Consider the following 22986-nt stretch of genomic DNA (forward strand, 5'->3'; position numbering starts at 1 on the left):
TAGGGAAACCTGGAAGCTGACCCTTAAGGAACCGGCAAAGACCAAAGTACTGGAGCCAGACGGGAAACCCCAAGTGTACCGCCACAGGCAGGTTAGCCCATTCCCTAAAGTTATTTTGTTCGAAGATGTCACGCATGAACATAAGACCAGAGTCTGCCCAGAAGAGTGCAACAGAGGCAGGAACAGAGGGGGCACCTGGGAGGAAGTTCCATATAGGCAGCGACCCGTGGAACGGAAAAGAGACTTTAGTCAGTGCCCAAATCCTGTATATATCCATAAATGTAGCGCCAACTGGATCCAGGAGGCCGACTCCGAGATCGGGTGGGGAGAGAACCAAGGGGCGAATATCGGGGTTATCCAATGCCCTCTGCTCCAACCGAACATGTGGGGGAGGATGTGCTGTATTGAACCAATGAGAAGCAAATTGTGCCTGAGATACCAGCCAATATCTCTCAAAGTTGGATGCTCCAAACCCGCCCGCATCCATAGGGGCAGTGAGTGTATTTAGCTTAAGGCGAACCGCACCAGAGTGCCAAAGGAATGTTTTGACAATGCGGGATACTGATTGGAAGAACTCTCTGCCGGGCCATAGAGGAAGGTTAAGGAACCAGTAGAGAAGTTGAGGTAATACCAACATTTTAAGGATGCCCACCCGCCCAGCAATGGAGATCGGGAGCCTCGCCCACCCCGAGCATTTATGGGTAAGTGCTGACAGGTAGTTTCGGTAATTAGAGTCGAACACTGTTTGGGAATGCATAGCAACAGTCACGCCAAGGTAAGTAAGTTCAGATTGAGCCCATACAAACCCCAATAAATCCATAGGTGGTGGTGTAGCATCAGTGAGGGGTAACAAAGTAGATTTAGAACAGTTTACCTTGAGCCCCGAAAGCCGACCAAAAAGCATAACATCTGCAAGTATCGGGGCGAGGTTATATTCCGGGGAGCCGACAAACAACGAGTCGTCAGCATATAAGGATATGATATCAGGGGAACCCAGCAGCCGGAGTCCCCGGTGTGAGTGGACCTGGAGCATCCTATCTGCAAGGGGCTCAATGGCGATGGCAAAGATCAGGGGAGAGAAAGGGCACCCTTGTCTTGTAGCCCTGGCAATGGGGAAGAGGGGCGAGCACCTATCCTCAGTGCGGACCCTCACCACCGGATCTGTGTATACCAGTTTGACCCATGATATAAAACGGGGACTGAAGTTGCATTTAATAAGCAACCGCCAGAGATAGTCCCATGATACCGAGTCAAAAGCTTTCTGCATGTCGAGAGCCATCGCTACAGCCTGTGTGTCGGGATTGATTCTCGCTATAATATTAAATAGGCGGCAAAGGTTAAGGGATTTGGATCTCCGCAGGATAAAGCCTGACTGGTCCGGGTGGATAATCTGAGGCATATAGGGGGTCAGACGTTGGGCCAGAATCTTAGCGTATATCTTAACATCGCAGTTGATAAGAGACAAAGGGCGATACGAACCGCATTGGATGGGGGGCTTACCAGGTTTAAGCAAGACTGTTATAACGGCCTCGCGAAGAGAGGGCGGCAAAACACCTGCCTCGCTAGACTCCTCTCACAGCGCCAGGAGACGAGGGACTAACCGTGATTTATATTGTTTATAAAATTCAATTGGGAGACCATCAGAGCCGGGGGCCTTGCCTGAGGCCAAAGAGTCAATGGCTTTTGAGATTTCATCGGCTGTGACTGGAGTATCCAAGATGTCCCGAGTGGCATCCGAGAGGATGGACAGCGGCAGAGAGTCCAGGAACTCGTCAACCTCAAGGGGCGAAGCGGAGTCGACCTTAGAATAAAGGGATTCATAGAAATGTTGGAACTCTTCGTTAATTTCCTGTGGGAGAAGGGCCAGGGAACCATCAGCTCTTTCTATAGCTGGTATATTGGGGGCTCCCGTCTCTTGTCGCAGTAGTCTCGATAAAACACAGCCAGGTCGCTCTCTCTCCCCATACCTCCTGGCGGCACCCTGGGTCGTTCTGCATGGCAGCGGAAGTTATCCAATTCTGTGCCGATGTCAGCGAGCAGTGCTGGGGACTGTGTTAAGGCATACCGGGATTCAAGAGAGATGAGTGACGCTTCGCTTTTAGATATGTCTTTTCGAATCAACTTAAGAATCCCAGATTCTTTGGAAATGGAAATTCCTCTGATATAGGCCTTAAAGGCTTCCCAGAGAGTGGCTTGTGTGCGAACCGACCCTGTATTAAATGAGAGGTAATCGTCCATGGCCGATTGCATGTCCATTTCGAACACTGGATTCGATAAGGATTGTGGCTTCAATCTCCATGGGTGGGGCCTGGAGGGGGATGGGTCCCAGATGATGGAGAGCGTCACCGGAGAGTGGTCCGAAAAAGTGGGGGGGGGAATTGCCATCTGTGTGATGCGCCTAACGATGATGTCGGAGGTAAGCCATCTATCTATTCTGGAGTGTGAGTCATGAACCGTGGAGTAGAAAGAGAATGCACGGGAGTTGGACATATGAGTCTCCAAGCGTCAGTGAGTGAAAATTGGGAAAGACTGGACAGGATCACTTTGGCAGCGGAAGAGAGTTGACGGGGTCTAGAGCCGGACCTATCCCAATCCACATCCTGGATCGTGTTGAGATCACCCCCCTCCCCCCGCCCCTCCTCCAGAGGATTGGGACCCGGGGAAACCCGGCTAGTAAAGAGGACAGATGGGAGTAAAATTCTGGGTCGTCTGTATTGGGCCCATACACATTCAACAAGACAACCTCTCTGTTTTGGAGCCGACCGTATAACAGGATGTACCGACCATGGGGGTCTACATGAGATGTAATATGTTGGAACTTAATGCTCTTATGGATCATGGTCATGACACCCCTATTTTGAGTAGAATAATCAGTATGATACCTCTGGGGGCCCCAGCTTCTAGCCAACCTTACACAACCCTCAGTCCTTGCGTGCGTCTCCTGGAGAAACAAGATTTTGACCCTGTGACGCTTGACGTACAGCTGCAAATTTCGCATTTTTTTATGGTTCCCCAGACCTCTAACATTCCAACTCATGCACATCAGCTCATGCTCAGCCATTGGGAAAACCAAGAGTTATGGAAGACATTGCATAACAACCGAAATAGTCATAAGCAACAGGTAAGGATCGCATCAACAACGTACCCCTCTCCACTCCGCAATATGTCAAGCATTTTTTAACATAATTCCCCCATCCCACACGACCCACCCACATCCCTCTCCCAATCAGAAGGGTGAAACCCCAACAACCTACAACCAAAACCAAGAACAAATACAATAACCGTGGCATCATCGCCAGGGGGGGTTGTGCACCAGTAGGGCGGCGATACCTTGGTTCCAGATGACAGAGTAAGGATCAGAGTTGAGCTGCAGATAGTGTCACCCATTAAGACTAAAATTATGTCTAAATGACACTGCATAATCCAATCCCAGGTAAATAGTCGTGTGTAGAAGGCACAAGGACTCCGAAATAGGCATTCCATAAAAGTCCATCCCGGGATAAGGAGAAAGATTTGGCAACACCTACCATTATAACCAAATCAAGTTGCATACCAGCAATGAATAAAAAAAGGGGGTTAATGGTGTTGAACGGAGCAATGGATTATAAGATTAAACATGTAATTCAACATGTCGCAGAATCAAACAACAAAAGAACAACCAACAATATGAGGGCCAACAGGCCAAGCAGGGCCACATCAGGGATGCACCCGATCAAAGGCAGGGGAGGCAGTCACAGATGCAAATGCCCCTTGTTGCGAAAGCCTTCAAGTGGAGGAAAGCAGCACATGTGGTAGTAGATGGATCAGCCAGGATAATGATAGTCAATGAACTTGGAGGCTTCCTCAGGGATGGTGAAAAAGAAGACCTGATTGGAATGTTCAATCCTAAACTTGGCAGGATATAACATCGAGTATCTGACTCCCAGATCACGCAATTGTTTTTTGACTGCAATAAAGGATTTACGCTCCTGCTGGACAGCCACTGAGAAATCTGGATACAAGTGGATCCTAGAGGAGCCCAGGAGCAGATCGCCTTTCAATCTCGCAGCTCTAAGCAAGGTGTCTCGATCCCAATAGTGCAGCACGCGAGCAATTATAGGACGCGGTGGTGCACCAGGTTTAGGCTTAGCAGTGGTAGCACTGGGCCCTCTCGATTGCAAATTGTGGGGAGAGTTGAGGGGAGTCAAGAAGGGATTGTAGGGTCCGCTCGACGAAGTCTTCCATGGGCCTGTCAATTCTGTCTTCAGGGACCCCGATGATGCAGATGTTGTTGCGCCTGGTGCACGACTCAAGATCCTCATTCTTCCTAACCACCTCCGACACCTGCCTGGAGAGGTTAGCGACCTCCGCCCGGAGGAAGGACAAACTATCCTCAGAGGCCATCACCCTCGTCTCCATAGGTCCCCATTACTTTTTGACGAGGTCAGGTCACTCACCCTGCCACAACATGCACATAGCAGACCATGTTTACTTCCCAAGAGTCTGTTATCACTAACCAATGGCTAGGGCTAAGTGCACGTTTTGAGAGCTGCCAGTGATATAAACAATTGATTACCGGCTGCATTTTTTTTTTTTGCGTTAATGACTAAACTCCCTAATTGAAGTGATTAAGCAGCCAGCAAAAGCAACTTCTGGAATTAGTTTTGTTTATGTTTAAGTTTGGGCCTTTGAGCCTGGCGTTTGTGATGAATCCATGGAATTTGGCCCCCCTCCCCAACGGGGTGCCACCCCCTTGGGAGTAGGGAGGTGTGCCCGCTAAACTTAACACTCCCTAGGTGACAGGGCAAGTTAGGGTCCACTGGGGGTGTCCCCTTGCCCCCCCCCCTTTTGAGGACAGGCCATCATCTAACAAGTGTATGTGTTATCCTCCCTTGTTCTAGGAAAGCAATGTTTTTCTTGGCTATGTGGGGATTGCACCAGACAACTATAGGAAATGCAGGACTAATGGACTGTTTAGTCTTCTCAGAGGGTGGAACCTAAAAGGCCCATGAGACCGACCAAGAGAGGGAGAGCAGGAAAGAGGCAGGCAAGCCTGCGGAGCCCAGATACAGAGGAGTGCCCGTCCTCCTTCGAGGTGGACTCAGGAAGCAGTCCCACAAAGATGGCATGTAGCGTGGAGGAGCGAGAAAGGCTGTAGAACGCTGATACTTGGAGCACGGCCTGGAGAAGCTCAGTCCCGCTGACAATAGACTTGACTGCATGAACCGTGGTCTATCTGCGCTGGCTGGAGTCGACACAAAGTCCTGTCATGAACTGACAGTAAGCAACGCTGCCCGCGTACCGACATGGGAGACAGAAGGAAAGCTGAAATCGCAGTGCTGCTTTCCTGAGGAACGCCACCGTAGCAATCCAGGTTTGCATTGCATTTAGGGAACCGGGAGGAGGACCGCCAGGCCCCAATATACCCTTAGTCAGGGTGAGAGGTGAAAGAGCCCAAGAGGGGATGTGTTATCAGATAGCCCAAAATGGGGTGAGACCCTATACCTCAAGCTGGGACGGGGGAAGGGGCGAATAGCCCAAGAGAGGCTCAGCGACCCTACACCCCCATGAGCAGAGGGGAGGGCGGGGTGAAATCTAAGACCCCAGGGAGAACAAAAGGTGCTCTGACCCCATATACCTTACGCCAAGGTGAGAATGTGAAGAGCCCAAGCAGGGCTTAGATGCCAGATACCCCACGAGGGTGTGTGAAACTCGAGACCCCATGACGGGAAGAGTATCCATTGGGCCCAGAATGGGTTGCCACCAGATCAACCCCAAGAGGGGTAATCAACCGAGACCCCAGGGAGGGGGGGTTTGCTTTGTACAGGACTGGAACTGAATAGCAGGCCAGGAGGCCTAGAGACATTCACTGCTTCATTATACAGTAGGCGATAAGCCCCAAGGAGACTTATTGAACATTTGTGCTGGAACTGTGGATCGAGTGAAAGGCCCAGAGACATTGGTTGGTAATGAGAGTGGAATCCTCCTTGGGGCAAGGAGCCCTTCTCTACGCCTGGGACCCTCTAGAGCGAGTCAGAAACCAGCCAAGAATATACCATTTGGGCAAAAGGCCGTTAAATGATTTTGTGTTCTTATTAGAGTCTTATCCTTTGTATTAGTAGGGCTACGGATCAGGCTTGTTTAGGTTTCTAGGCGACCGACAGACTCCTTTTTTGTACGACATCCTGACATGCACCCTTTTAACTCTTTTCCTTTCCTTAGCATAGGGACCAGAACTGTTGCGCTAGCACAGCATTTTGGGACTGAAGCAAAACTATTGAATTCAAACCACAATGAGTCCAACCCCCTGCCCCTCACCATTCTGACTTACTACACGTTACTGATCACTTGGGCGATAAAACCTCTTTCTTAACTTTTATAAACAGTTTTTACAAACCCAGACTGAACCTCCATATTAAACTCATTACTCTTCAAAGTCACGAATGCCTCAGCTCTGCGTTTTCAATATGGAAGCAGCCACCTGCCCCACTGAATATTTTGTACACAACATCTTTTAAATCATTCTATACATCACAAGCTGACTCCAGTCCTTGCCAACCACTGCTTGATTGAATCCCCCTTGCGACAGGAATGGTGATTCCCAATGGCAAGCTCACCCAGAAGTGATGTGTGTGCCTTAGTGTATGCTTAGGATTTGCAGGAAAAACTGTGCCAAAACATGAACGCTTCTCGGTCTGCAGGGTTGGGAACCAGATGTTGAAGTTTGTCTCCAGATATCATTTCCTCTCTGCACTGAGTACACTCACGCCACACAGGGTCCTGGACAGTTGTTTAAAAACAGTGGCAAATATGTCTTCTCTGGTAGCATAGAGTACTGTACATGATGCATTGTAGGACATCTAAATGGTTGAATTGCACTTAGAAGTACCACTGATATCTTGATTGTTCTAGATTAGGACATCACATACAATATGAGAAATGCTATCCCTGACAAAATAAATTGTGATTTTGCCGCAAAAATGATGAAGTACACCATTTCTCTCATCAACAATGATATTATAATACATCAAACACATAATTGTGGACAACATCAGGCACACCTTAATAAATTACTTAAGAGTCCATTAAAAAATAATTTTTCTGTGTGCCCACTAGCCTTTCATTGACCTCCTGAAGGAAACTTCAATGAGACTTCACCAAAGGGTGGAGGGATGTGTGCTGTCCGGAGATGTTCTTTGTCCAGAGATGGTCTGAAAGATAGACCACTGTATGCTACATAACACCCTCCATTAAGGGTTGTGCCAAAGTCCTGTGCGTGACTGCAGACGTCCAGAGAATGGACCAAGGTGGCTGTCTACCACCCCATGCAAGTTGATGGTTGGTCTGGTGTGGTAGAGGATGGAGCCCCTAGTTACCCACTTAGTATGTGCTGTAAGGCCAAGCACTGACCCATGTGGGCATTTAAGGCCAAGGTCTCTTTAATGCGGACGACTTGTATACCTGGAGTGGTGAAAGTCTGGAATCAGTAAGACCATGCCCGAATATGTTTATATTCCAGGGACAAAGGAATTGGCATGTCTCTTTTTAAAGAGCCGAACACCAGAGTTAACAGGAACCATTTAGTTATGGAATTTATTAACTGCAATGCTGAAATGCCGCTAGAGGCCACCTCCTGCTTTAAAAAAAAATGTTTTTTTATTGTCTTTTTTTAATTTATATGGTAATACACAGGAAACATATTTTGCCAGCTACCGTACAGGTAAGACAGAAGTATAGAGTCAGTCACAACTATTATCCAAGGATTCATAGTCAATCTCATTTAGGCTAATACATACTAGCATTACATATCCTTTTTATCTTATCCCCAGCAACATCAATAGTAATCAGACTGTTCATCTAAATCCATGACAAAACATGATATTGCTATATAAACAAAAACACACAACATATAAAGACACCAACAGACAAACAGCTCATTTAAGATGAGAAGATCTCACTTTCGAATCCCTCAGCAAAAATGTTTAATCGTAACTTCACCCATACAACTCATTGAATGACCCCTACATTTCCAGATTGTAAGCTTCTCTATCCATCTTCTTATACATGACTTTCTCAAATAACGATAATACTTGAAGATCCATAATCCAGTCATCTTATTTGCATCTTTTGTCCTTGTTTAGAGGACACATGTTCTGACAGATACACATTTCATTTTTCAATGGTGTGCTCCCACTGCAAGCCAGCTTAGATTTCAGAGACATGTTACATTTTCTTTCAGGCTTCTCTCTGCGTGCTTGGCTCGACATTAGAGGGGCACAGCTTACTCCTATAACGATCACTTGAAGGGCCCTTGACTCTGCACTTATTTCCTTGCAGTGAGAGCATGGAGAGCACATGCTGGGAGAAAGGGGCTTTTTCACTACAGCCCAGCAGTTGCTTCTTCCCAGGAGCACAAACCCAGGCCATTAGGAAGGTATAGGGATGGACTAAATTACAGAGGGTGAAGCAAAATGGGTGAAATTCTCTTCCTTCCTCGAAGGAGCACATTTTATTTCAGATTCTGCTATTTTTGGGCAAATTTCGTTTTCCATCCAGATTTTTTCGGTGGTGTTGCTCAATTTAAGTTTGGGGTCTGAAATATTTCACAACCCCCTGATTGCTAAAATTGTGGAGGGGGAAGTACTCAAAAAATGAAATTCCAGGTGGAAAAATGCCTGAAATTGGCAAAGCCGGTTGATTTCTCCGTTGATCAAAAGTTGGCTATTTCACCTTCCCCTAATAAGGGAGGGGAACACTGTGAGTAGCTCAGGGAGGGCCCTATTCTTGCAACTGATAAAAGACAAATCCAAGATGGTCGATTAACCTTTTATACAAGCTTGTTCCAGGTCCAAAGTAAGAAAGCAGACACAGCTGAAGTAATTAAATATAGCCAATATCGCCCCAAATTCATTTACATTCACAGGTGCAAATCCTTGCGAAAAACCCAATCCCAGGGGTGGAGTCGATGGTCTATATACACCCAAACTCTATCAAGCAATGTGGGTATTTGGAGTAGTAGCTGACTGCAGGAATTTGGGTTATAGAGTGAGACAGGAGATTGCCAGAAGCTGGAAAAGGATCAGGTTGGAGAGCGATGTGGGAGTTTGGGGGCAAGTGGATAGAGATGAACATTGGGTATGAGATAAGTCATCAGAAAGATGTTGTGTTAAAGCAGAAGTAGGTTGGTTGTGGTTAACTGGGGAGGGTTGGACTAAAGCAGAAGGACTTTAGTTGGAACCATAGGCTGAAGAAGTCAAGCCCATGGTGGGAGGAGTACACATGTGGTGTGATGTCGAGGAGGAGCAAGTTGAGAACAAGAACACAGAGGTGGTGATGAAGGTAGGAGTCAGTACCCAATGGGAGGGACGTGATGGAGACCATTTTTAACTTTGGCTCGATGCAAACCTTATTGCCTCAGTAGGGGGGACAAAGCAGAGATTCTTAGAGGGCCATTGAAGAAGGGGATAGGAACTCTTACATCCGGAAATGAGAACTAAGGAGTGCTCCGGGAGCATCAGCGAAGAAGGGTATGAAAACCCCTTAATGCCGGACCTGGGGATCCAGAGAGGACACTAAAAGGAGAGTGCGAGAATCCTTCAAACACGGAACTGAGAATCAATTAGAAAAAATTCCTGAGACATCCCATGAAGTGTGCAGTGTGAGGGGTCAGCAATGCGAGTATTAGAACTGTTTGATGATTGTTCAACACATGCCATTTTATAAAGGAACAAATATTAAATGCCTCACTAGCCCTATTCTGCTGAGGATTTCCCTGTCAAACAAAAATAAGGGGAAACACTCTAACACATGATGGCCTTCACACTGAAACAATAAATACAAAGAAAAACATATATATGGCTATTCATGTCATGATGCCTACCCCCGGGGACCCAGACCAAGTCCAGCAACCCCGGAAGCAGGCATCAAGTTACCCCAAGCAAGCCCAACAACCCCCACTAACCCCCACTAGGGGCTATTTGGGTGCAGTCCTGGCGCCAATGGCGCCAGGCTCATATGGCGAGTCAGTCCTGGCGCCATAGGCACCAGGCTCATAGATTAAAATGTACCTGATGCAGACCATGCTGCAAACTTACCTGATGCAGACTGCAACAGCTCCAAGCCAAATGAGGCTTGGAAGGGACTATTTTACCTAGGGACTATTTTTTTACTCGGGTGGGGCTGGGGAGGAATACTTACCTGGGACTACTTTGGAGGCTATTTAAACCACACCCGAAGAGCAGCGCACGCTTCGCGTTATTCTGCATCCAGCAGCGTAACGCTCACCGTGCCTGCAAGTCTGCATCCAGTCTTCTGCCACGCCCGCCTCGAGTTTGGAGCTCCTAGAAAAAGGGAGAAAGAAGGAGAAAAGGTTAGAACAAGAGCAATACCTTTGATCCTGACCTGAATTCCTGATCCATCGCGCCTTCGAGCTGGAAGAAAGAAGTTATTTTATGGCCGTCGCCTCGCCTGCTGCAGCGCTGTGCTGAACTCACCGGCCTTTGCAGCATCTTCACATTTCACCGCATCCTCCTGCATGTTCCCGCCGCACTCCGGCACCTAAGGAGAAGACAAGAACAGCAAGGTAAGCCAAGGGAATACACAGAGGAATACCCCCCATAGACTTACCTGATTTTACCACTGGGGGTACTATACTTCTTCACGGGTCGGCGCAGCTTCCACTGCATCCTAGCTGAACCCCGGCCCCTAAGGGGAAACAAAAGGACAGCAAGGTGAAACAAGGGACTAACAAGGGGAACCCTCCTCACCACAAAGGACTTACCTGATTTTACCGCCGAAGGCATTATTCCCGAAACTTCATACTTTCTCTCAGCGCCTGAATAAGGGAGAAAGCAACAGGTTACATATGGACATTATTTTATCGAACTGTGTTGGATAATACAAATCCTTACCAGAACATTACCGGTTGCCACGAGGAACTCTTCAGTAGGGTCAAGCTGCAACCTGCAAGGAATCGGACAAGAGTGAAAGTGTCATGATGCCTACCCCCGGAGCACCAGGCCAGGCCCAGCACCCCCGGGAGCAGGTATCACGCCCCCGGGTAAAAGCCCAGCGGCCCTTTATAGGGGCTCTTTCGACTCTGTCCTGGCGCCGTTGGCGCCAGGCTCATGTTGGACATCAGTCCTGGCGCCATAGGCGCCAGGCTCATAAAGGGAAGTGTTTGGTGCACTTACCTGAAGCAGACCATGCTGCACACTCACCTGATGCAGACCATGCTGCATGAAGAACCAAGCCAAATGAGGCTTAGGAGGGACTATTTTTCTGAAGGAACTATTTTGTTACTTGGGTGGGGCTGTGGAAGAATACTCACCTGGAACTTCTTCCAAGGCTATTTAAGCCACACCCGGACAGCCACACGTGCTTCGCGTTGTTCTGCATCCCAGCAGCTGAACGCTCACCGTGTCTGCTCCTGCACCTGGACTCCAGCCACGCCCGCCTCGAACCTGGAACACCTGTAAGAGAATAAGAGAAGAGAAAGGTGAAAACCAAGAACTATTTTAACCTTCTTACCTGCATCCGGAATCTTCACGCCAGCATTCCTGAAGGAAGACTTCCATTTAAAAGCACTGCGTTGCTCGCTGCAGCGCCGCGCTTCACTCACCTGTTCCCGAGACGCCGCCCGGCTCCATCGCGGCTCTCAGTGCCGGTCGCCACATCTCGGCACCGCACCTAAGGGAGAGAAGAAGAGACAAAAGGTGAGCCAGGGAACACAAGAGGAAAGCCGGATTTTCAGCCATATTACTTACCGGCTATTCTTGGTGAGCCATTCCACATCTCGGGTCGGCGCCACATCTCTGGCAGGCACTGCACCCCGGCCCCTATGGGGAAAGGACAAAAGACATTACTGGGGAATTATAAAGACATTTAGAGGGGTCGCCCTCATCACTGACTCACCGGATTTACCCCGGCAATTTAACCCTTCAACGCATCGCCTTTGTTCTGCACCTGAAATAAAGGACAGAAAAAGACAACATAAAAGGAGGCTCACACTTGAACTTTTGCATCTTCCTACTTACGGCGTATCGCTCAGTAAAGTCAAGTGGATTTGCCAGCGCCATTCAGAAAACCAGTGAAGCAACTGGACGAACGCGCGCCCCTGCATCAGAAGCAGGATGGAGAGTTCATCCTTCCAAACCATAAGGTGAGCTTAAACCGGGGGTTTTGGAGGAAGTCCGAGGAGAACGAAGGGGGAAAGGGGGGAGCAAGCACATTATTCAGCAGACAGTTAATCCCCTTTCTCATCTGCAGAAGGATATTCCTACGGGCCAGACAAGCAAGATTTGGGGGTCCTGTTCAATCAGTGGTCCGAATTCTGCGCATCACGCTTGAAGAGGCCACAGCAGACCAGACCAGCGCCTCCGTGGGGGCCAGGTGAGCGTTACAGAAAGTCAGGCATTTGAACTCTTACGAACTACATACTTACGGCGTCTTGCCGGGAATATCGGAGTCAATATTGTCCTGGAACTCACCAATTCCTTCGAGCCAGTGAAGCAACTGGTTATCTACATGCCCCTGCGCTCAATGCAGGATGGAGAGCTCATCTTTTCAAATCATCAGGTGAGACTATAAGAGGGGACATCCAAGGTGATCAGTGGGGAGAACAGCTGGGTGGGGGGGATTTACGCTCAACTCCACGGGTGGTTAATTCCCTTTCTCCATTTACAGAAGAATATATCTACGGGCCAAGCAAACGAAGCTAGATGGGCCAGTCCAGTCCGTCATCTCGGCCCTATGCGTCACATTGGTGGAGACCGCAGCAGTCCAGTCCAGATCGACGCCTCTGTGGGAGCCAGGTGAGCGTAACAATTCACTCAACATAAACAATGATATTCACAGTTCCTTGATAACCTTTTCAATAACCTGGGTGAACTCCCTGCCCCAGGATTCAAGGTTAATTCAACTCCAATGTTCTTCAAAATAAAATAAGGAAATCCACATAGGTAGCAAAGCCTGAATTCAGTTCTTGATGTTCCAATGGTAAGATAACGTTTTGCTAACCAAAGTTCCAACAACAACGGAGCTCTTCCTCTTTGTGAAATAAAGACTTTCCGCTTCCTCAGAATAGCATCAATGTTATTCCCAGCCACAATCCTTTTTCACCACTTTCAGTTATCCAAGAAGACTTGACACAGTTCAACAGAAATGCAATTTCTAGAAATTAAGTGAAACATAAAACTTGGTTAAGAGTATTATTCTTCTATTCACGTTAGGGTTCACAATATGTATATTTGTCAGGATGACTTTACAGTGCTGCTAGTTCTACTTCAACAACTTCACTTCTACCTATATTTACCATGAAGACATTCTCTTTTGCCTCATAGCATTCCGCTTTACTTGTACCACTGCAGTCTCCCATCCACTGACCATCAAATATACCACCACAGATTCAGTGATTGGTGACTCAAGACAGGTTCTGACCAGATTCAATTTAAGGTACTTCAACACCTTCAAATAGGCAAGGCACTCTCTCTGAATATCTCTCTTCAAAAAGGGCAACCCCTTTGCCTCGCATCTGTCTGTCACAATAACAACCTAAGTTTGCCTTTATGATCCACTTCTCTCTTTCTCTCAAAGTCTTTGGCAATATAGTTCCCTCTTTGGGCCGTGAGGATAGCACAGGGGCAACACGTTTGTCTTGGAAGCAAGACAAAGCATAGCAACACAGGTTTGAATCCCAGTCTTGCGCTTAGAAAAGGTCCCTTGTATTAAGCGCGTTTTCAAAGAACAATTATAATTATAGGTTGTGTCCACGTCAAATAATCTTTAAGCAGCAAGTTCCCCTTCCCCAACTTTGCCTTCCTCTTTCTGCCAACTGTTAGCCAAAGTTATTACTCAGAAGCCTTGGTGCCACTCTCTTGGCTTCAGGTAATGCTTGCACACTGGCATCTTAGCTAAGGTTAAATATCTATTGGCTCACAGTATTGATTAGATTGCTTTCTGGCTCTGGGAAAAGCTGCATTCAGTCTTAATAGGGGAAGACTCTTGGCTTGGGCAATGCTTGCTCTCTTTTCAACTGCAGGTGGAATGTTTAGCCGCTTAACCTCTTTTATGAGTCTTGATTATTCGCGTGAATAAAGAGGTAGAGTTCAGTCTTCCTTTTAAAAACAAAATTAGGCAAACACAACCATTTTAATAGGTTTTGCAAAGGTTAAATGTTCATCGATGTCTTTTGCAGCGTTTGTTCTGCGTAATGAGACACGCAGCCACGTCTTAATAAGGATTGTCAGGTTTAATGTTTTAACAATGGTCTTCACAACGTTTGCTATTCACGCGAGTGAACTGAGAATCACCCGATCACACGCAAGTGTTACTTTCCCACTTGTCCCCTTGTTAAAGACTTGAATGAATAACTTCAGCTTGCTCCTGCTGCTGCACAAGTGAATATTGAACTGGATACTGTTGCCGGCAGTGCTTGTGCAAGCAATCAGAATGGCAGGTTTGACTCAGCAGATTCTGTGATCCTTGTTCTGTGGGTTGCCCTACTTCCACGACTTGGGGCTCAACTTCTACTGCTTCTGGCTTCACAGGGACTCGCACTCTTCCTCGCTGAAAGTGTCCCCGGTCCAGTCTCACAATTAAGGAGCCCCTCTTGCTCCTGAGACCCACCGCTTAACAGCAGCTCCTCGCCTCCGTGTCTGACACACTTTTGGCACAACAGTCTCCACAGTCAGGCTCACATGGGGAAAGGCAGCCTGTCTGCACGCTTTCCGCTGTGCAGCCTCTGCAACTCAGAGTTTGGGGTAACAGGTCCCCTCCGAACAAGCGGGTGAAATCTGCTGCATCAACGTTCTGGCGTCCCTTTGGTTCTCCCACTTCTGCCTGGATTGCCAACCGCATGTCTTCTTCTTTCTGCTGCTGCTACTACAGCACGTACTCCAGCCACAGTTCCAGCTTCTTATTGTATGCACCTGAGGGGAACTTTTTTGCCTCCCAGATCTCTTCAGGTGTGGGCTGTTAAACTTAATTCCCTGACTGATGATACAGAATGCCTCCTCAGTCCTCTTCCTCATCCCAGTACTCATGGGATTTGGCACTTGTAGTCCCGAACCACAAAGTTAGTTCTTTTAGGTAGCTTATTGATTTTGATGGTGGATGTACTACCCTTAAAATCATTTAAAAATGAACCTTTAGAATTCGTTGTTACAGAGGAAGGCAATTTACTTAAGGCAATATTTCTAGATTTCTTAGCATTATACATTTGGGAGTAAGGAGGGCGTTTATCCTGAAATATCTTGAAGGGTTTTTCTGTTGGTAAGGCTTGCTCAGATCCCACAGTACTTGTGCCCAGAACCCCAGATCTTATATGTGGTTCAGGGACATTATAATGACAATAAGCTATTACCTGTTTTGGTGACCTTAAAAGGTTCTCCCTTTCAAAGGACAAATACTGTGTCTCATCCCACAGGATCTCCTTACCATCCTGGGCTTTGTCCCCACCCATGTGATCCTCCTGCAGTACACCATCCCCAAGGTCAGGATCAGGAAGCGTCTGTCTTTCCCTGGCCACCTTGGAGGAGACTTTAGGCAGGGGTTCACTGAGGGATCCGTAGGATTCTTCTCATTAGGAACCCTTTAAACCCGGAACTGAGGACTTTGGAGAAGAGATCCTGAAAAGTACTGAGCAACAAGATGTGGGAAACCCTTTATGCCAGAGTTGAAAAATCAGGGAGCGCCCTGAAGGACGACAATTGGTGCAGGAAACCCTTTATGACCAAACGTGAACCGGTCCATGTGTCGACTTGGAGGGACCCCAAGGAATGCAGACACTCATTCACTTTCATTTCAGTTTAAAATGACTGTCCCAGTGTATTGCTTTGGCAAACCTATACCATATTTCCCAAAAAGAGTAGTTTCACCATGTCCTGGTCCTTCAGCCTCTCATTGATCCCTTTGTGATTCGATCCTGTTGCAATGTCGGGGAAAGACAACCTACAGCTTTACAGCATGGAGTATAAGAATGATGTGTTGCTAGCACAAGTCTTGCATTATGGACATGTAGAACTATTGATATGAGGGCCTGAACATTCAGGCCCCTCGACCCACCCCCCCCAAAGGACTTTACAAAAAAAAAATCAACTCACCTGGTGCTGCTTGGCTTGAGCATTGTGAGATGTGTTCAGTCATATTGTACTGTATTTGAAATCACCATGGACTGCCACCATGAAAATTCCTTGGTTACAGAGTTTGTTTGCACGTCCCAGGAGCCCTGCTGCTATTCTTTTTTATTTGAGAGACCCTTAAGCCCATTGCACACTTCATATTGTTTGTCCGGATTACTGCAAAGTAAATAATTAAATTGCATATCAAATCTCCACTTGTTCGGGCAAAAGCGCTGCATCGGTTTTAAGAGTTGTATGCCATTATATGATGATCTTAGTGTGTAAGGCTGTCCCGCACCAAACAATAGTGCCTGCAAATAGCGGCTACACCATCTGCGTTCAATGCATTGTACAACAGGATTCCTCAGCACCTTTGAATTTGAAACCTTGCAAAATATGTTTTTTGAATGCTGAATGTTATTGCTACCCTTCAATCAACCAAAATGTTTCTAATAAGGAAAGGTAATCAAAACAATATTTTTTAAGATTACAGGATCAGACTTTTACAATTCTTCTACCCCAAGTTCAAGCATTATTTAATTTCTGCTTCCAGGTGACACTGCTATTTTCACAAGAGCGGGAAGAAGGAATCAGCGTTTTAGTTGCTTGAAGACCCTTTCCTCTATGGCAAACTTTTCATCTATGCTTGAACGGCTTAATGAGTGTTGCTGATTACTAGCAAATATTTGAACAAGCAAAGTGAGCGGAAGACGCAGGGATTTTGGACTTACTTGGAAACGTGCACATTAGGTGTGTGTGTGCGAGATGCCTTTTTGTGCTACACATTAGCTTGCCAATTGAAATATTTGCGTGTGTTTGAATAGACACAAACTCAATTACTTGTTTTTCTCCCTTTAATACATCTACCAAATATTGGACTGTTATGAGCAAATCAAGTTATTTATCATACATTTTATGGTCGCAAATTAGCACTGTGGATTTATATCTGTAAATGGTGCGTAGAAAACGTATTATGTATGTTTATCAATGTTTCACAATGTAATGTTTTCTAAAAAAACATTTTTTTTCCATGACTTCAACATTTCCAGCAATTGTACACATTACCCAAATTACACAAATTACATGGCCATGTTCATACTGGTTCAACTACATATGGCGCTCTACGTAACTCAAGCTCATATGTTCTGTATGCATTTGAATAAACTTCAGGAATTGATACAAACTAAAGTGAATGTATACCAAATTAATTTACTATCCTATTTTCATTCTAGCACTCTGTTACCTTTACTAATTAAATTTATTGAATTCAAGTTTTGTGTTTAAACTTGCGAACAGAGGCAGGGCATTATGTATATTGGACCCTGCTTGCTATATAATGGAAATGTTCACGTTTATTGAATTACATAACAATTTGCAACGATTCTCAATAATGCATTGTGGCGAGTTTCAAGAAGCTGGACACATCAAGGCCATTCTGACTTGCTTTTAATAAACCTATAAGAAGAATGCCTATCTTTCCTTACTGCTGGAGGGTTCCCCTACAAATCATCTGTCAGGAAGTCCCAGAAAAAAGATGTCCTGTGTCCACATTTAATTCTACCTCACCTACCACTAATGCAACCAATTTAAACGAAGGCAGGAGGATGGCTTAATTCCCCTGGTATTCACTCTTTCTTGTGCTTTGTTTGCTAACACAATCTTTTATAACGGTCTCTGGCTATCACCTTGATTAATTCTTGTAGCTCTTCCACAATAGTCTTGGCTCTTGTACTATCTTTAGTGATGTGTCTGTGACACCTTTCCTTGTGATACTTTCTCATACGCTTGGCTGAATTTGTAGACCTCTCACAGTCTGTTCATCTATGCTTTCTCAGTTCGGATGAATATTGATCCAATTTGGTATTCCTCCCCTCCTGTGTTCTCTCTCTGGAACTATCTTGTTCACTTGATAGTCTTATCTCCTCCTTTATTACAGGATTTTATGCCATAATTTCTCCACTCTTTGCCTTTTGTATTTGTAGGTTATTTTCCCTTATTTATTTGGTCTTTGTTCCCAGTCTTTATCTACTTCCTTCACAGGGTTATTTGCTCGTCTCTTTACCTGCTTTAAACAGTTCCAGTTAAACACTTTTATATTTAGTATAGCATTGTTATTATTGGGACAAGTTTCTCTTTCCATATAATATTGCCCGAGTGGCCTCCTGCTTCTCTCATTCTCTCCGTTACCCCTCTGTATACAGGGGAATGTGGCAGGGCCTGGGATTATCTCGGGTGTTCCTCTTCAGTGTTTGCCTTCTCGTTCCTTGGTTTCGCCAGTCTCCCGTTCTCTTCTTCTCTTCTGGCTGCTGCTGTATATGGGTGCTGTCTTTGGAAAGCAGTTCGCGCTACCTTCTCTGATGGTCTCAGCGTGGTTCGTTTGGCCCACCATGATATGGACGTGGTCTCATCACCACCTGCTACAGGAGTCCCCTCTCCTGCTTTAAACCGGTTTCTCTGTTGCCTGATGTGCCAGGCCTCTGCCGTATCGGACTGGTGTTCCTTGCTTTCTCGAAAGTCGCAGGCTCTGCGGCTCATCTCGGGTATCCCTCTCGCAGGCGTGATCATGTGAGGGGGCTTCTCCTGTGTTTTTCAATATTCTCTCCTTCTGCATGGTGCCCCACTTGTCTCAGGTAAGTACACATCTCTTCTTAAAGAGACATATTCTTGTTCAGGCTGGTTTGTTTCCGTATTGCTTTCAGCCAAATACGCAGAGGTCACATTTTTCTTTGTAGCATATAGTCCCACATATGTTACTATGGTATGTGGCCTATGGAGTTCCTCACAGGAACTGTAGTCCGTGTCCCCTAAGCGGGGGGGGAGGGAGTCTTTCCCAGTGAGGTCCCACTTGCCCAGACCCCTAGGGGAGGGTCTTGCAGAGCGAGCTCACCTCTCTAGCCTCAAAGGAGGAGAAGGGACGCACACCCTTGATTCGTCACAGCATTTAAACAAGTATGGATACATTTAAAATCCAAACAGTTCCTTACTGCAAGTGACCATGTGACTCCTAGGTTTACCTTTTTACCTTGCAATTCATAAACATCCCACATTACCCAGAAGTTCGCCAATAGCATCCGCAAGAAATGCAATTTTACAATCTTTAGGTCTACACGTTGATTTCTTTCTTCTACCACTCGTCCAGAAGTGTTCCACTGACATTAAAGGCATTACTCATTTTTATCAATTTATCCAGAATGTCCAGTTAGGTGGAGGTGATATGTGAAGTATATCCACATTTAACATCAAATGCAAGCAAGATCATTTGGACAATAGAATGGATGTTCTTAAAGGAAGGAACCACCGCAGCATTCACAATCAAATAACTTGATTATGTTATTGGGTTTATTTTGTAGAACTACTACTTTAAGTTTCAAAACCAATTTCATTTGCAGTTTCTGGCATTCCCATGGCAGCACAATGGCCCCTTGTTGATCCGATTCTTTCATGTGCAAGTTGGAATTGGGATGTACTTTGAACCATGAAAGTTAGCAGAAATTAAGCACAGTAGATCAATGATTTTGATGTAGTTTGGTAAGATTGCCTGGAGTAATTGGAGCACTTTCTGCAGTGGACTAATATTAGAGACAGAATTCATTTTAACAGCCATCAGGGGGATTGCAGGTATTCCTTATTTGGAAATCCACATTCTTAACCAATTTGTAACTAATCCTTTAGTTCAACTGTCCAATATATTTTTATCTAAATCAGTTCAGTCTTCACTCTACATGTACCATCCCAGGCTGTCTCTACAGTTAACTGCAAAGTGTCAAACCTATTGCTAGTGGTATATATTTCAAGGATCCCTTCATTTTTGCTGATGAATCAAGTGACAGTTTTCTGGATTGCCTGGGCAAAAGCAGTTCTAGTTTAATTTGCACACAACACTAGATCCATCCAGTAACAACTAGCACGTTCCCATGCTTAAATTGTAGCAATTGTAACAATATTACTAGAGGGAATATTGTTCATTAACCTAAAACCAGTGAAAACATGTATGTTAATCATTCTGCTACCCTTGATTTCCATTGCTCTCACCAATAGACGTGCTGCCCCCCTTGCTCCCTCCTCGATGTGATGCTAAGCCCTGATGAGGTATATTCGGCATTACCTTGAAGACTCCACTATACCCTGGTCTTTTGGTTGACCACTGTTACAATGAACGAAAATCAGACACTGTCCCTTTTTAAAGGGCTCTCAGACCATGTATCTGGTTCCCAAATCGAAAGCCTCCTTATAATTATTATAAGTATAATTGTTCTTTTATAGCGCACTTAATACCAGAGATTGGTTTCTAAGCATGGGATCGGGAGACAAACCTGTGTTGCACTGCGTTGTCTTGCTTCCAAGATGAACACGTTATCCCTGAGCTATCCCCCGTCCCCTTTCCATAAAACATGCCCCATATCCAAGCCTCAAGCACCCGCATGGTAAAATGTTCACCAGAGTATATTTATGACTTTAGATTTGTGGGCTCCTTCAGTGTTATCGGGCTCAGGGCCCCGCCATTGGTGTTTCATGCTATGCAGAGGTTCTTGTGAAGCACACATGTGACACAGACACCGCACCTATGGGGAATACATCACAGAGACCGCAACTGGGGGAACACTACACACAGACCAGGAAGGAATGGGAGCGTGCACATGAACTGTCCACATTGCAACGTGCAAGCCACAGACCGGATAACCAAGATCACAACCAAGCTGGAAAAAGTCTCAACTGTCTGTTCAGCTAGGGAACCTAGGCCATTCTAAGTACCCTGAACACCTGAACCAATCTCTTGGACCACCCAGGTGGAGGGGTATAGTCCCTATAAGAAGGGCATACACGTTGGGAAGTTGTCACGATCCATGTCCCTGACGCCCTCCGGTATTGCAGCCCCTTGGCAGCAGTGGGGCTAAAGCCCTTCACACTGGCCCCAAGGGCCTTAAAACTCCATCAGAAACATACATAGCTCATTATCAGGAATAAAGCAACACCAGTTTTGGACTTTAATTCAACATGGAGGCCTATTACACAGCTCAGTTCTTTTGAACCAAGCCATGCGGTCTAGTGCTTTGGGTGTGGCTGGGCCTGGAACTACTTGGCCAGGAACTACTTTACCTGGGCTATTTAAACCACACCCAAGCAGCAGGACATGCTTCGCGTTATTCTGCACTCCTGCAGCGTAACACTCACCGTGTCCAGCTCCTGCTCATCTGCTTCTTCGGTGGCCCGAGCCTGAAGCCCTAGAACCAGATTCCATTAATAACCATTCCTACCTGGGCAAGCAGCGAGTCCTGGCAGCACCCTGCGCTTCTCCATCCTGCACTTCGCTTACCTTGCCCATCTCCGGGTTTCACCGCAACCTGCAAGGGAAAGGAACAAGGACAGCATTAACAAAGCACTTACCTGGGCAAGCAATGCTTCGATCGCTCATCAACCGGAACATCACCGCAACCTGTACAAAGAAGGGAAGAGAACACAGGTTAGCAATTAACACCAATAAACGACGTAGCGCTCCGCACATCAATAACTCACCAGGGTCTTTGCCATCAGCGCGGCTACTCCGAGATTGCATCCATCCCTGTAAAAACAAGAGACATTGTTAGGGAACAGCGTAGTGGAGCAAATGCCAAGAAGACAGAGAAACCGGAGGGAAAGAAAGAGACAGAATAAAGACGGAAAAGACATTATAACTTACCTGGAAAACAGCAAGCAAAGTCGGAGTCACAGCCAGTCTGGACCCGACATAAGGGCACACGGACCAGTGAAGCAACTAGGTTCACTCACGTCCGCACCAACCACGCGCCCCTGCATAAAGACGCAGGACGGAGAGCTCAACGCACAAAAACCTAAGGTGAGCACTAACCCCAAGGGAGGAGATTTGGACCAGAGGCTAGGGAACCTAGGCCATTCTAAGTACCCTGAACACCTGAACCAATCTCTTGGACCATCCAGGTGGAGGGGTATAGTCCCTATAAATAGTCCCTATAAGAAGGGCATACACGTTGGGAAGTTGTCACGATCCATGTCCCTGACGCCCTCCGGTATTGCAGCCCCCTGGCAGCAGTGGGGCTAAAGCCCTTCACACTGGCCCCAAGGGCCTTAAAACTCCATCAGAAACATACATAGCTCATTATCAGGAATAAAGCAATACCAGTTTTGGACTTTAATTCAACATGGAGGCCTATTACACAGCTCAGTTCTTTTGAACCAAGCCATGCGGTCTAGTGCTTTGGGTGTGGCTGGGCCTGAAACTACTTGGCCAGGAACTACTTTACCTGGGCTATTTAAACCACACCCAAGCAGCAGGACATGCTTCGCGTTATTCTGCTCTCTTGCAGCGTAACACTCACCGTGTCCAGCTCCTGCTCATCTGCTTCTTCGGTGGCCCGAGCCTGAAGCCCTAGAACCAGATTCCATTAATAACCATTCCCACCTGGGCAAGCAGCGAGTCCTGGCAGCACCCTGCGCTTCTCCATCCTGCACTTCGCTTACCTCGCCCATCTCCGGGTTTCACCGCAACCTGCAAGGGAAAGGAACAAGGACAGCATTAACAAAGCACTTACCTGGGCAAGCAATGCTTCGATCGCTCATCAACCGGAACATCACCGCAACCTGTACAAAGAAGGGAAGAGAACACAGGTTAGCAATTAACACCAATAAACGACGTAGCGCTCCGCACATCAATAACTCACCAGGGTCTTTGCCATCAGCGCGGCTACTCCGAGATTGCATCCATCCCTGTAAAAACAAGAGACATTGTTAGGGAACAGCGTAGTGGAGCAAATGCCAAGAAGACAGAGAAACCGGAGGGAAGGAAAGAGACAGAATAAAGACGGAAAAGACATTATAACTTACCTGGAAAACAGCAAGCAAAGTCGGAGTCACAGCCAGTCTGGACCCGACATAA

General features: G+C 46.5%; 1 protein-coding gene and 1 long non-coding RNA gene across 3 annotated transcripts in view; one reads left to right on the plus strand and one right to left on the minus strand.

Annotated features, from left to right (window-relative positions):
- The window catches only part of GK5 (glycerol kinase 5), an 831314-nt gene that overhangs the window by 208793 nt on the left and 599535 nt on the right, over positions 1-22986 (plus strand). The window contains exon 3 of one of the 2 annotated variants that reach the window (XM_069618276.1): positions 16651-16847. The exons of the other annotated variant lie outside the window; for it this stretch is intronic. The gene's annotated coding sequence lies outside the window, so the exon portion shown is untranslated. The remainder of the gene's footprint in view (positions 1-16650; positions 16848-22986) is intronic. 2 annotated transcript variants of the gene reach the window in all.
- Positions 1-22986, minus strand: part of LOC138491643 (uncharacterized) — a 306564-nt gene that overhangs the window by 130253 nt on the left and 153325 nt on the right. The window lies entirely within an intron of this gene.

The sequence above is a fragment of the Ambystoma mexicanum genome, chromosome 10, assembly GCF_040938575.1.
Source record: "Ambystoma mexicanum isolate Mex_15411 chromosome 10, UKY_AmexF1_1, whole genome shotgun sequence".
In the NCBI taxonomy this organism is placed as follows: domain Eukaryota; kingdom Metazoa; phylum Chordata; class Amphibia; order Caudata; family Ambystomatidae; genus Ambystoma; species Ambystoma mexicanum.